This window comes from Siphateles boraxobius, unplaced genomic scaffold, assembly GCF_051911475.1.
Source record: "Siphateles boraxobius isolate OS27281-9 unplaced genomic scaffold, OSU_SipBor_1 70, whole genome shotgun sequence".
NCBI classification, from domain to species: domain Eukaryota; kingdom Metazoa; phylum Chordata; class Actinopteri; order Cypriniformes; family Leuciscidae; genus Siphateles; species Siphateles boraxobius.
This window is the reverse complement of record NW_027509198.1, coordinates 2,180,001-2,192,146: the sequence shown is the minus strand read 5'-3', so window position 1 is coordinate 2,192,146 and position 12,146 is coordinate 2,180,001.

Here is a 12,146-nt window from a genome sequence, read left to right as displayed (position 1 = left end):
AGGTAAGGACCAGGATTTTTGAGATCCGGTGTGAAATGGGAAGCCAGTGTAGTTGCTTTAGGACTGGAGTGATGTGGTGCCAGGATTTGGAGCGGGTGATGGGTCGAGCGGCTGCGTTCTGGATCAGTTGGAATCTTTTTATGTAGGTCGAGCTGATATCAAGGAGTAATGAGTTGCAGTAGTCCAGTCGTGAGGAGATGAAGGCGTGAATGAGTCTTTCAGCAGCAGAGGGTGTGAGTGAGGGTCTGATTTTGGCGACTTTGCGGAGGTGAAAGGAGGTTTTAATGACATGACGGATATGAGGCTCAAGGGAAAGGGTTGAATCCAAAATCACGCCGAGATTCAGGGCCTGAGGAGATGGGGAGACAATGGTGCCGTCGATGGTGAGAGTGGGGTTATTGGTTTTACTGAGAGTGGATTTGGAGCCTATGAGGAGGAATTCAGTTTTATTGCTGTTGAGTTTGAGGAATTTGTGTTGCATCCAGGTTTTAATACCTGACAGACAGGATTTAATGTGGGAGAGGGGAGGATTGTGGGGGGATTTGGTGCTGAGGTAGATCTGGGTGTCATCGGCATAACAGTGGAAGTTGAAGTTGAAGTGGCGGACCAAGGGGGATGATGTAGATGATGAAGAGGAGGGGGCCAAGTACGGAGCCTTGGGGAACGCCTTGGGTGACTGTGACTGTGGCAGAGATATGGTTATGAAGAGAGATGAAGTGGGATCTGTTGGAAAGGTAGGAACGGAGCCAGCTGAGTGCAGTATCTTCGATACCAAGGTCTTTGAGTATGGTGAGCAGGATATTATGGCTCACGGTATCGAAGGCTGCACTCAGGTCGAGAAGAATAAGGATGTTAAGGGAACCGGTGTCAGCGTAGGTGAGGAGGTCGTTGAGGACTTTGAGGAGAGCGGTTTCTGTGCTGTGGAGTGGGCAAAAACCAGATTGGAGAGGTTCAAATTGGTTACTGGCATGAAGATGGGTTTGTAGTTGTGAGGCGACTATACGTTCCAGGGTTTTAGACAGAAAGGGGAGGTTGGATATTGGGCGGTAGTTGTTGAGGGAAGAGGGATCCAGACCAGGTTTTTTAAGGATTGGGGGGACAGCGGCAGTTTTGAAAGCAGAGGGGACAGTTCCAAGGGACAGTGAGGAGCTGAAGAGGTTAGTGAGGTAGGGGCAGAGGAATTAAAGCAGGTCATTTGTCTTACTTTGCCCCATAGCTGCCATTTTGGACAAAACTAACTAGCTAATTCAGGCTAATATTTAGCTAAATGATTTGCATGGTTTTATACATTGCTAAATCACCAATATGGATAATAAATATTTTTAGACCTGGACAAATTTGCTTTGATGTAACAGCCATTGCATCTGTTATGCTAAAAACAGTTTTTAAAGTAAATGGGTGCCTTCCACTCCCATGTGTCTTTATCCTTTTCACAGTCTGGCAGAAATGATGGGTTGTTCCAAAAGGACACATGACAATAAAAGTGTATGGTTGCCAAGATAAAGGGGTGGGTCATCTTACCCCACTCTCCCCTACTGATAATAAGCTTATAGTAGACTTATGGTAGAAGCCTAAATTTCATTGTAACATCTCTCATGTCTTGAACCGATAATAGCCAAGTGCTATAGTCCCTTGCAAAAATGTAGCTTTTTTTTCTAAAAACATCACACTATTTCCATCACACTATAGAATTTTAGATGGAGTGAAGTCACATGGAGAAGTCACAAGATCTGTATTTAAATAGCTAACTTTAGAGTCAAAAGTCCAAGTAAGCAGGCTTGCTTTTTTTTTTAAATAGGCCTATCTATTTTCAAAGCCCTCTTAAACTAGAATCATGTTTCTGAATTCTGTCCTATAAATTAAAATGTTAATATTGTCATATTTTTTGTAATAGCCTAGCTGTTGGATAAACAAATGAGTAAAACCACACTGACACTCTGGACAAAAATACTCACAAGTATTTTTTAAATGTCAAGTTGTCACATTTTTATGTGTTAGATAAACAGTTTTTTTTTTTTTTCTGTTTAAGAAAAGTCTGTGACTTAAAAAAAAGGATTTACTCTGAAAAAAGTAAACTAAAGTAAAAAGTGTGGCAATATATATATACCATGCAATTAGGAAAGCAAATGCAGTTTTAAAAAGAGATAAATGAATAAACTGAAACCTCACGGGCTGCTCGTGTCATTTCAGATGACTGTTCACTGTAACAGCTGTAATACGTTTCTGTGTGTGTGTGTGTGTGTGTGTGTGTGTGTGTGTGTGTGTGTGTGTGTGTGTGTGTGTGTGTGTGTGTGTGTGTGTGTGTGTGTGTGTGTGTGTGTGTGTGTGTGTGTGTGTGTGTTGGTCCCAGGTGTGACTAAAAAATTATAAATTAAATCTGTGGCAACAGATTACAAGCAATATTATTAATTAAATTCAACAAATTAGAATTGAGTTACAATTAATCAAATTAATTATTTAAAATTCAACCATTTAAAATGAGTAACTGCAAATAGCACATCAAATATGAAGTACAATTTATACAGAAAATTTTACAGAAATATCTGAATGACAGACAGACGTCAAAGATGAATTAAGAACTCTTTATTTTTTTAATGGCAACATTGAAGACACCTGTTGTTAACAAACAGAATCAATGAAGAAAAGAGAAACACAAGAACGGACTTCAGTCACAGCCTTAAATTAAATCAACTGAAAAGACATTAAATCTCTCTTATTACAAACCAGGGTTGCGTTTCCCAAAAGCATCGTAAGCCTAAGTTAATCGTTGAACAATTTGCCACCAATGTATACGGTCAACTCAGGCTTTCGATGCTTTTGGGAAACACAACCCAGACTGACTTTATTTCTGTAATTCGTCTACAGTTCTTTTTGAGAATTAACAGGTTTAGATGTTGATGTTGTGTTGAAAATGTGTTTCCTTTTCCTTGGCTTTTTATGTGAGTTTGTGGTTTTTGTAACAGTGTTTTGCAAAAAGCACATAATTTGTTCCAAAGGAAACATAAAAACAAAATCGGTCAGATGATAGAGTTTTAATCATCAAGTAGTTATTTGATATTATTAGTTTTTAAATACACAGAAATACAGAATCAACATATGAATCTCAACAATGGTCACATACTTCATGCCACAGTGCATGCTGGGAGTCATGAGGTATATATTATAATGGCTCCCAGGAAGCCAAGTATTTCACCATTGTTGAGATTCATATGCTGATTCTGTATGTCTGTGGTTTTTTTTTTTAAACCTACAGTGTATTTAAAAAGTAAAATTCAGAATGTCTGATCTGTGCCAACAATATATTGCTAGTGAAAAACGTCTCAGGTTATGACTGTAACCGTGGTTCCCTGAGAAGGGTACGAGATGCTGCATCGAGGCGCTTTGGGAACGCCCCTGCGGGATTGCGTCTGAAGAACGTATGTCAACTAGTCCACGGGCGGGTGACGTTACGACCAGGAAAGGATAAAAGCACATCCGGTCTTACCGGCGTTAGCTTCGATATAGCCGAAGCAAGTCGATCACAGGGATGCAGGAAGTATGGCAGGGTGACGCAGTGTCTCATTCCCTTCTCAGGGAACTAGGGTTACAGTCGTAACCTGAGATGTTCCCTTTCGAGGGAACTCGCTCTGCGTCAATGACGCTTTGGGAAAGACAATACCCAAACGCCGTACTTACAATGGCCTGTCATGAGAAACTGTGGCAACTAAGTCATAAGCACCATAAATCCTGGAGCAGAGTCTTTACCCAATGACGCATTCCCCACAGGGGCGTAAGCCACTATGGCTGCCACGTAAACCTTTAGGGTGGATGGAGATAACCCTAATAAAATAAAATAAAACATCAACATCTAAATCTGTTAATTCTCAAAAAGAACTGTAGAACAAATACAGAAATAAAGCAATCTTGTAATAACTCAAGCACTGTACCAACTTGGCAGTTAACCGTATACCACTGACACTGATGACACCAAGAAGTGAAAACTTTCCATTTCAGGGTGTAAATTTTCCTCGTAGCTGGAGCTCTGGAGTGTAAGATGGTCTCCACCATCTCAGTTGAGAGACCAGCATCTATGAGTTGGGCCCCCGAGGTTGAAGGATTGTGCCCATCGCCAGAGACAGAAGGTCTCTCCTGGTCGGAATCTCCAAACGAGAGCCGTAGAGGAGATATATAAGGTCCACGATAGTGATGTAGTACTCGAGTCCAGTCTCGAGACCGATTTCTGCTTTCTCGTACTCGTCTCGGACTTGTTCCTTCAAAGACTAGATCTTGACTCGGATTCGACCCTTCAAAGACTCGGTCTTGACTCGGACTCGGCATAGGCGGTCTGGTCCCATCACTAGTTATGGGGGAATAAAGTTTTAAAAGATACTGAATTCGAGTGTATTGTCAAAATATTTAAAATTGGGAAATATTGGAAAATGTTATAAAGTAGCTAAGCCTACTAATTTAGACATGCCTTTAGAAAATTTGAATTTGCTCTGCATGTCCTAACTGTGATTTAAAAAGTCAGGGTGGGCTTAACATGTTGATGACAGAGCAGCACTGTTGAAGCATTTTAGAAAAATAGGCAGAAGATGATGCATGTGGTAGGGATTTTTTTAATGATAGTAAAAGCATAGTCCATATTAAGACGTTAAGACTCCTTTAAACAATTCCCAATCTAGCTTAGTCTGTAGGCCTAACTGTTGATTATTAACTGGGGTGATATTAAATCATGAATATCAAAACTGACATGTCGAGACAAAATCTCGACTCGGACTTGCTTCCTCAAAGTCTCTGTCTTGACTCGGACTCGACTGTATTTGAAAAACAACGGACTTGGTCTCGACTCGGACTCGACCCTTCAAAGACTCGGTCTTGACACGGACTCGACTGTATTTGAAAACCAACGGACTCGACTCGGACTCGACCCTTCAAAGACTCGGTCTTGACACGGACTCGGCATTGGCCGTCTCGTCCCCCTCACTAGTCCTGCAACCAGAATCGGCTCGGCCAGTGTGGTGCTACCAGCAACAGCCTTATTCCATCTCAGCGGACTCTCTCCAGAACTCCAGGGAGCAGAGCAACAGGGGGAAATGCGTACAGACGTAGCTTTGGCCACGTCTGCACCATAGCGTCCAGCCCCAGGGGGGCAAGGGAAATGTGAGGGAAAACCAAAGTGGAAAGTGCGTCGTGTGCTGAGATGCAAACAGATCCACTTCTGCTTGGCTATAAACTTTCCATGTATACTTCACCACCTCGAAGTGGAGTCTCCGATCCCCTGGCCTCAACCCCTGCCTTAACAGCATCTCTGCTTCTATATTCTGGCACCCTGGGATATACACTGGCCTCAGGGAGAGTATCTTCCCCAGGGGCCACAGGAGGATCTGGTGCGCCAGTTTGCATAGTGGACGCGACCACAGACCCCCCTGATGATTTATGTAAGACACTGATGTGATCTGACCGGACAAGCACATGATGGCCCCTCAGGTCTGGGAGGAAATGTCTCAACACATTGAAAACCACCATCATGTCCAGATAATTTATGTGCCACGAAAGATGATGACTCCTCCAGTGACCTTCCATTACCGCTGCCCAGCCAGTGAGGGAAGCATCTGTCGAGAGTGCAACTCGATGGCAAAGAGCTCCCAACACTGGACCCTGGGACAGGAACCAAGGTTTCCTCCATATAACCAAGGCATGGAGACACTGCCGCGTGCAGTGTTCTTAGCTTGAAGAAAGGTCCTCAGATCCGGCTTCTGCTTCGAAGGCTTCAATGTCCTACCCAAGGGCATAATTTCCTATGCGGACAGGGGGGACATGTCCCCCACACTTCAAACTGCCCAATAAATGAAATACTGATCACCATAAAGGTGACTAAACATTTTCAATAAAACATCAATATCTAAATCTGTTAATTTTCAAAAAGAACTGTAGAAGAATTACAAAAATAAAGTCAGTCTGGTTTGTAATACGAGAGATTTAATGTATTTTCATCTAAAGCTGTGACTGAAGTCAGTTGTAGTACTTGTGCTCCTCTTTTCTTCATTGATTGTGCTCATCTGGTGTCTTCAATGTTGGCAATAAAAAATAAATAGTGCTTAATCTATGATGTCTTTTGTTTAAAATTTTACTGTGCTATTTGCAGTTACTCATTTTAAATGGTTGACTTTTAACCCGTTGTAACGAGGATGCTGAGGCTGAGTGAGAATCCATGTGCGGAAGTTTATTAAAGACAGTTTCCACAAACAAATACGATAAGGCAGGCAGAGGGTCAAAACCAAGGTAGCAGTCAGATCTTTCAACATACAAAGGGGAATTCCAACAGGCAAGAGTGAGTATGCAGTCAAAAGGTCCAAGCAAAAACATCAGTCCGATCAGGCAAACAAAACAAAGAGGATAATCCAGAAAATCGAAAAACAGGTAACCAGGCAGAATCATACACAATAGACAAGCAGGATCAACAGGAAATAACGCTCGGTAAGGCAGATAAACTGGCAATACTTCGCAATGAGTATAAGAATGCTCTCTGGTTAAATAGCAGTCAAACAGGAATAGAGAACAGAAGAAGCAGAGGGAGTGGAACACAGTCAGTACTCAGGTGAGGGCTCCCTCTGCTGGTTTGGCATTACAGAACCCCCTCCTCTAGGAGCGACTCCTGGAGCTCGACGTGGGCGTCCCCGTGGTCGTGGCGCTGGTCGGTCAGGTCTGGCTCGATGAAATTCCTCGATGAGAGATGGATCCAAAATGTCCCGGGCGGCTACCCACGATCTCTCCTCAGGTCCATAGCCCTCGCAGTCCACCAGATATTGGAGCCGACCCTCTCTTCGTCTTGAGTGTAGTAACTAATTCACTTGATAAGCAGAAGTTCCATCAATGTCCAATGGAGGTGGTGGTTCTGGGGTCTCATGGCCCCAAATTCGGGTGGACCGGTTTGAGGAGGGAGACAGGGAAGGAGGGAGAGATACGGTAATTATCAGGAAGCTCCAATTGGTAAGTTACCTCATTAATTCTCTTGAGAATCTTAAAAGGGCCAACATACCTTGGACTGAGCTTTCTGCTTGGCAGCCGTAACTTGATATTCTTTGTCGAGAGCCAGACCTGTTGTCCTTGTTGGTAGGGAGGATGTGGGCAACGTCGTCTGTTGGCCTGGAACTCCTGTGTTCTCACGGCCCGCTGGCGACGGACGTGTGCACTGTCCCACACCCTCTCGCTACGTTGGATCCAGTCGTCCACCGCTGGGACTGAGGAAGGTTCACCAGACCACGGGAACAAGGGAGGTTGGAACCCCAGGACGCACTGGAAGGGGGTCAGGCCTGTGGATGTGTGTGTGAGAGAGTTCTGAGCATATTCTGCCCAAGGTAGAAACTCAGATCATCGATGTTGTTCTCGACTCCAGTAGGTTCGTAGGTATTTGCCGATTTCTTGGTTGAGGCGTTCAACTTGGCCGTTAGCTTGAGGATGATATCCTGATGTAAGACTAACGTTGTTTGTTGTTTGCAGAAAGCTCTCCAGACTTGGGAAGTGAATTGTGTGCCTCGATCGCTGACAATATCTTCTGGGAGACCATATACTCTGAAGACATGGTGGAACAGGGCTTGGGCTCTTTCCATGGCGGTAGGTAGTCCTTTTAATGGGACTAGTCGACAGGATTTTGAGAAACAGTCTATAATGACTAGAATAGTGGTACAATTGTCGGAGGGAGGTAGATCAGTGACAAAGTCTATGGATAGGTGGGACCATGGGCGTTGTTGGATGGGTAGTGGTTGTAGGAGACCGGAGGGTAATTCTTTAGGGGTTTTGGACTGGGCACAGACTGGACAAGACTTTACATAAGCAGTGACCTCTTTGGCCATTGCAGGCCACCAAAATGAATTTTGTAGCAGACGAATAGTACGAGAAATACCGGGGTGGCCTGCACTAATGGAAGTGTGGATCCATTGCATGATACGTTGTCGTAGACATAGTGGTACATACTGTTTGTCCTGAGGGCAGTGAGCGGGTTGTGGTTCACGTTGTTGTTCTTGTTGTAATTCGTCCATGATGTCCCAGGAAACTGGAGCGAGGATGACAGAGTGAGGAAGGATGGGTTCTGTGGTGAGATGTTCTGTGGGAAGGTCGTATCGTCTGCAGAGGGCATCTGCTTTACAGTTCTTTCTGCCGGGACGATAGGTGACTGTAAACTGGAAGCGGGTAAAGAATAAAGCCCAACGACCTTGACGTGGGTTAAGACGTTTTGCACTTTTGATATATTCCAAATTCTTATGATCTGTGATGATTAGAAATGGGTGGACCGATCCCTCTAACCAATGTCGCCACTCCTCGATGGCTGCCTTCATGGATAGCAATTCCTTGTTCCCCACATCATAATTCCGTTCAGCGGCGGTTAGTTTTCTTGAAAAGAATGCGCATGGATGCAGTTTGCCTGGTTGACCGTGTCTCTGTGAGAGTACTGCCCGGATTCCACAGTCGGAGGCATCTACTTCTACTATAAAAGGTAAACTGGGGTCTGGGTGTTTCAGAATGGGGGCAGAGGTGAATCTTTCTTTCAGTATGATAAAGGAATTGGTGGCTTCTTTATTCCAGCTTAGCTTTGTGGGTTTACCTTTAAGAAGTGATGTTAGGGGGGACGCTATGGTACTGTAGTTGCAGATGAAACGTCTGTAGAAGTTTGCAAAGCCTAAGAATCTTTGTAATTCCTTGACTGTTGTGGGTTGGGGCCATTCGGTGACTGCTTGAACTTTTAATTCATCCATTTTTACTCCATGGTGACTTATGTGGTAGCCTAGGAAAGGGATTTGATTAACATGGAATTCACATTTTTCTGCTTTGACAGAGCTGATTTTCGAGTAATCGAGAAAGGACGGTTTTAACATGGTTGATATGCTCAGCCTCAGACTTGGAGTAGATGAGAATGTCGTCAATATAGGCTACCACAAACTGGTTGAGAAGGTCCTTGAAGATTTCATTGATGAATGACTGGAAGATGGCGGGTGAGTTGGCCATCCCATACGGCATAGCTTGGTACTCATAGTGCCCCCTGGTGGTGAGAAAAGCAGTCTTCCATTCATCACCTTCTCTTATCCTAATTAAGTTGTAGGCACTTCTTAGGTCCAGTTTAGTGAAAATGGTGGCTTCCCGCAGCTGTTCGAGGGCAAAGGGTACTAAAGGAAAGGGATAACGAAATTTGACAGTCACATTATTTAGTCCTCTGTAATAGATGCAGGGTCTTAGTCCTCCATCCTTCTTTTCAACAAAGAACCCTGCAGCTGCTGGAGATGTAGATAGGCGAATAAAACCTGAATTCAGAGCCTCTTCAAATAGTCTTCCATTGCTTGACTTTCGGTACGGGAGAGAGGGTAAACTTTGCTTTTGGGAGGCATTGCATCGGGAAGCAGATCAATAGCACAGTCCCAGGGTCGGTGTGGTGTTAGCTGTGCGGCCTTGGTTTTGCTAAAGACTTCAGAAAGATTGTAGTAATAGGCGGGTATGTTCCCAGTCTTGAGGGTATCTGGACTTTCAATGCTGGTTGTGAGACATGGTTGGGGTGCAGTGGGGAAGCAGTGATTTTGACAAAATGTGGACCAAAGAGTCAGCTCACCATGATACCAGGAAATGTCAGGGTCGTGAATAGATAGCCAGGGATGTCCCAGGATGATCTCAAATTTGGGAGATTCAACGATATACAATGTGATAGACTCTTGATGCAGCAAACCAACATTAAGTGTGAGAGTTTTTGTTTGATGAGTGATCCCCTATCCAATGAGTGTGTCATCTATAGCCTTGATTTTGATAGGTGGCGTACATGGTTGCATGGAGATGTTATACTTCGTGACAATGTCCTTTTTATCAAATTCAGAGCAGCTCCAGAGTCAATCATCGCAGTTAATTCAAGAACAAATGTGTCAGTCCTGAGAGTAATGGGTAAAGTAAATGATTTGTTACGGAGTAAGGAGAAATGTTCAATATTTACCCTGGGAACAGCTTGGGATTTGTGTGGACATCCTAGACTGCGATGGCCTGCTTCACCAGAGTAAAAGCATAACTGATGTTGCCGACGCCACTCACCTATCCCCTTCAGAAAGTCGGGAGACGTTGAGTTGCATCGGTTCATCGTGATTGCGTGCCTCGATATTGACTGGAATCTGTGAATTGCCCTGATTTCCCCTGCTGCCCTTGCGTTTCGGAGCTTGTCTCATGAGGTTATCAATTTTAATGGCAAGAGTGACAAATTCAGAAAAAGAGGAATTCTGTCCTTTACAAGCTAGTTCGGTTTGCAGTCCCGTGTTGAGACTACGGTGAAACATGGCTTTTAAAGCAATATCATTCCAACCACTCTGTGCAGCCAGTGTTCTGAATTCAATGGCATATTCAGCAGCGGTGCGGCTACCTTGTGTGATGTTAATGATTTGTGTTGACACATCTTTGCCTCCGGCGGGGTATTCAAACACTTCACGTGTCACGTTTTCTATGCGTTTAGTTATGTTCTGTGATCTTGTTTCCCCCTGTCTTTGTGATTTTGGTTTAGTCCTGTTAGTTTTTCCCGCTCCTCGTTTGTGTTCAGTTTCTTCACCTGTGTTCAGTTAATTATCCCATTAGTCCCAGTTTTTTTTATGCCTTGTGTTTTCCCTCAGTGTTTGTTGGTCGTCGTCAATGTATGGTTGTGTTTACCTTGAAGTCTATTTTGTTCTTGTATGTTCCTGAAGTTAATTTTGTAAATAAATCAACTACTTTGAAGTTCCTGCATCCTCGTCTTCAGCTACCTGCACACAACCTGACATCACGGAGTTGCTGGATGAAATAATCCACTGAATATCTGAACCGTGAATCAGAGTCCCAAACTGCTGCAGCCCAGTCGATAGCTCTCCCCGTTAGCAACGTCATAAAAAATGCACATTTCTTCTCATCTGATTCGAATTTATCCCCTTGATGATCAAAGTACAGACTGATTTGACGAATGAAGCCTTTACGTTGTTCAGCAGTACCATCAAACTTTTCAGGAAGAGCAAAGCTTACCATCTTTGGCGTGGGCTGTGAGAGTGATCGGATGTAGTGCGTTAGATGTTCGTTGACTGATTGGAGCTTGGTTAGTTGTTCCTGGTATCCCTTTAACACGTCGCTTTGGTAGGCGAATGCTGCTTGCAGATTCTAAACTTCCGTTGGATTCATGGGAGGCGAAGTATTCTGTAACGAGGCCGCTGAGGCTGAGTGAGAATCCATGTGCGGAAGTTTATTAAAGACAGTTTCCACAAACAAATACGATAAGGCAGGCAGAGGGTCAAAACCAAGGTAGCAGTCAGATCTTTCAACATACAAAGGGGAATTCCAACAGGCAAGAGTGAGTATGCAGGCAAAAGGTCCAAGCAAAAACATCAGGATAATCCAGAAAATCGAAAAACAGGTAACCAGGCAGAATCATACACAATAGACAAGCAGGATCAACAGGAAATAACGCTTGGTAAGGCAGGTAAACTGGCAATACTTCGCAATGAGTATAAGAATGCTCTCTGGTTAAATAGCAGTCAAACAGGAAATGAGAGCAGAAGAAGCAGATGGAGTGGAACACAGTCAGTACTCAGGTGAGGGCTCCCTCTGCTGGTTTGGCATTACACCAGTTCATGCATGGATTATGATAACCTCAGTCAGGATTTTTCTTCCTATGTGTTTTTATTGCTCTTAGGCATGAAAAACAAGATTTGACTTCTTTTTTTTTACACATATTTTTCTAAGAGATCTTCAGATGTCCACTTGGGTGGACCGCATGCGTTTATGGTTTAGACTGAAGAGATACTTTATTAAATACAATAATAACACAGCAATATTGTGTGTATTTAAAAAAACAATCAATAAAATTGTATAAAATCATGTGTAAACTATAAAATATATACCAAGAGTACAAATGCAAAATATTGTAAAGGCAATTGAACTTCATACAAGTTGAACTTTGCGTATCTTTGATATCAGAACATGAGGATGTGATTCCATCAGAAATCTCTACAGCCTGTCCAGGTACAACAGTGGAAACCACTCAGACGCTCCCTCCAGTGTATCAGAGTATGTCAATTTACCGTTATTAGCTGATAATTATGATTATGTTCCAGATGGACACATTTCTAACATAGCCCTCCTCTGAGAAAACCTAGTGATCAGGTGTTTTCAATCTCATC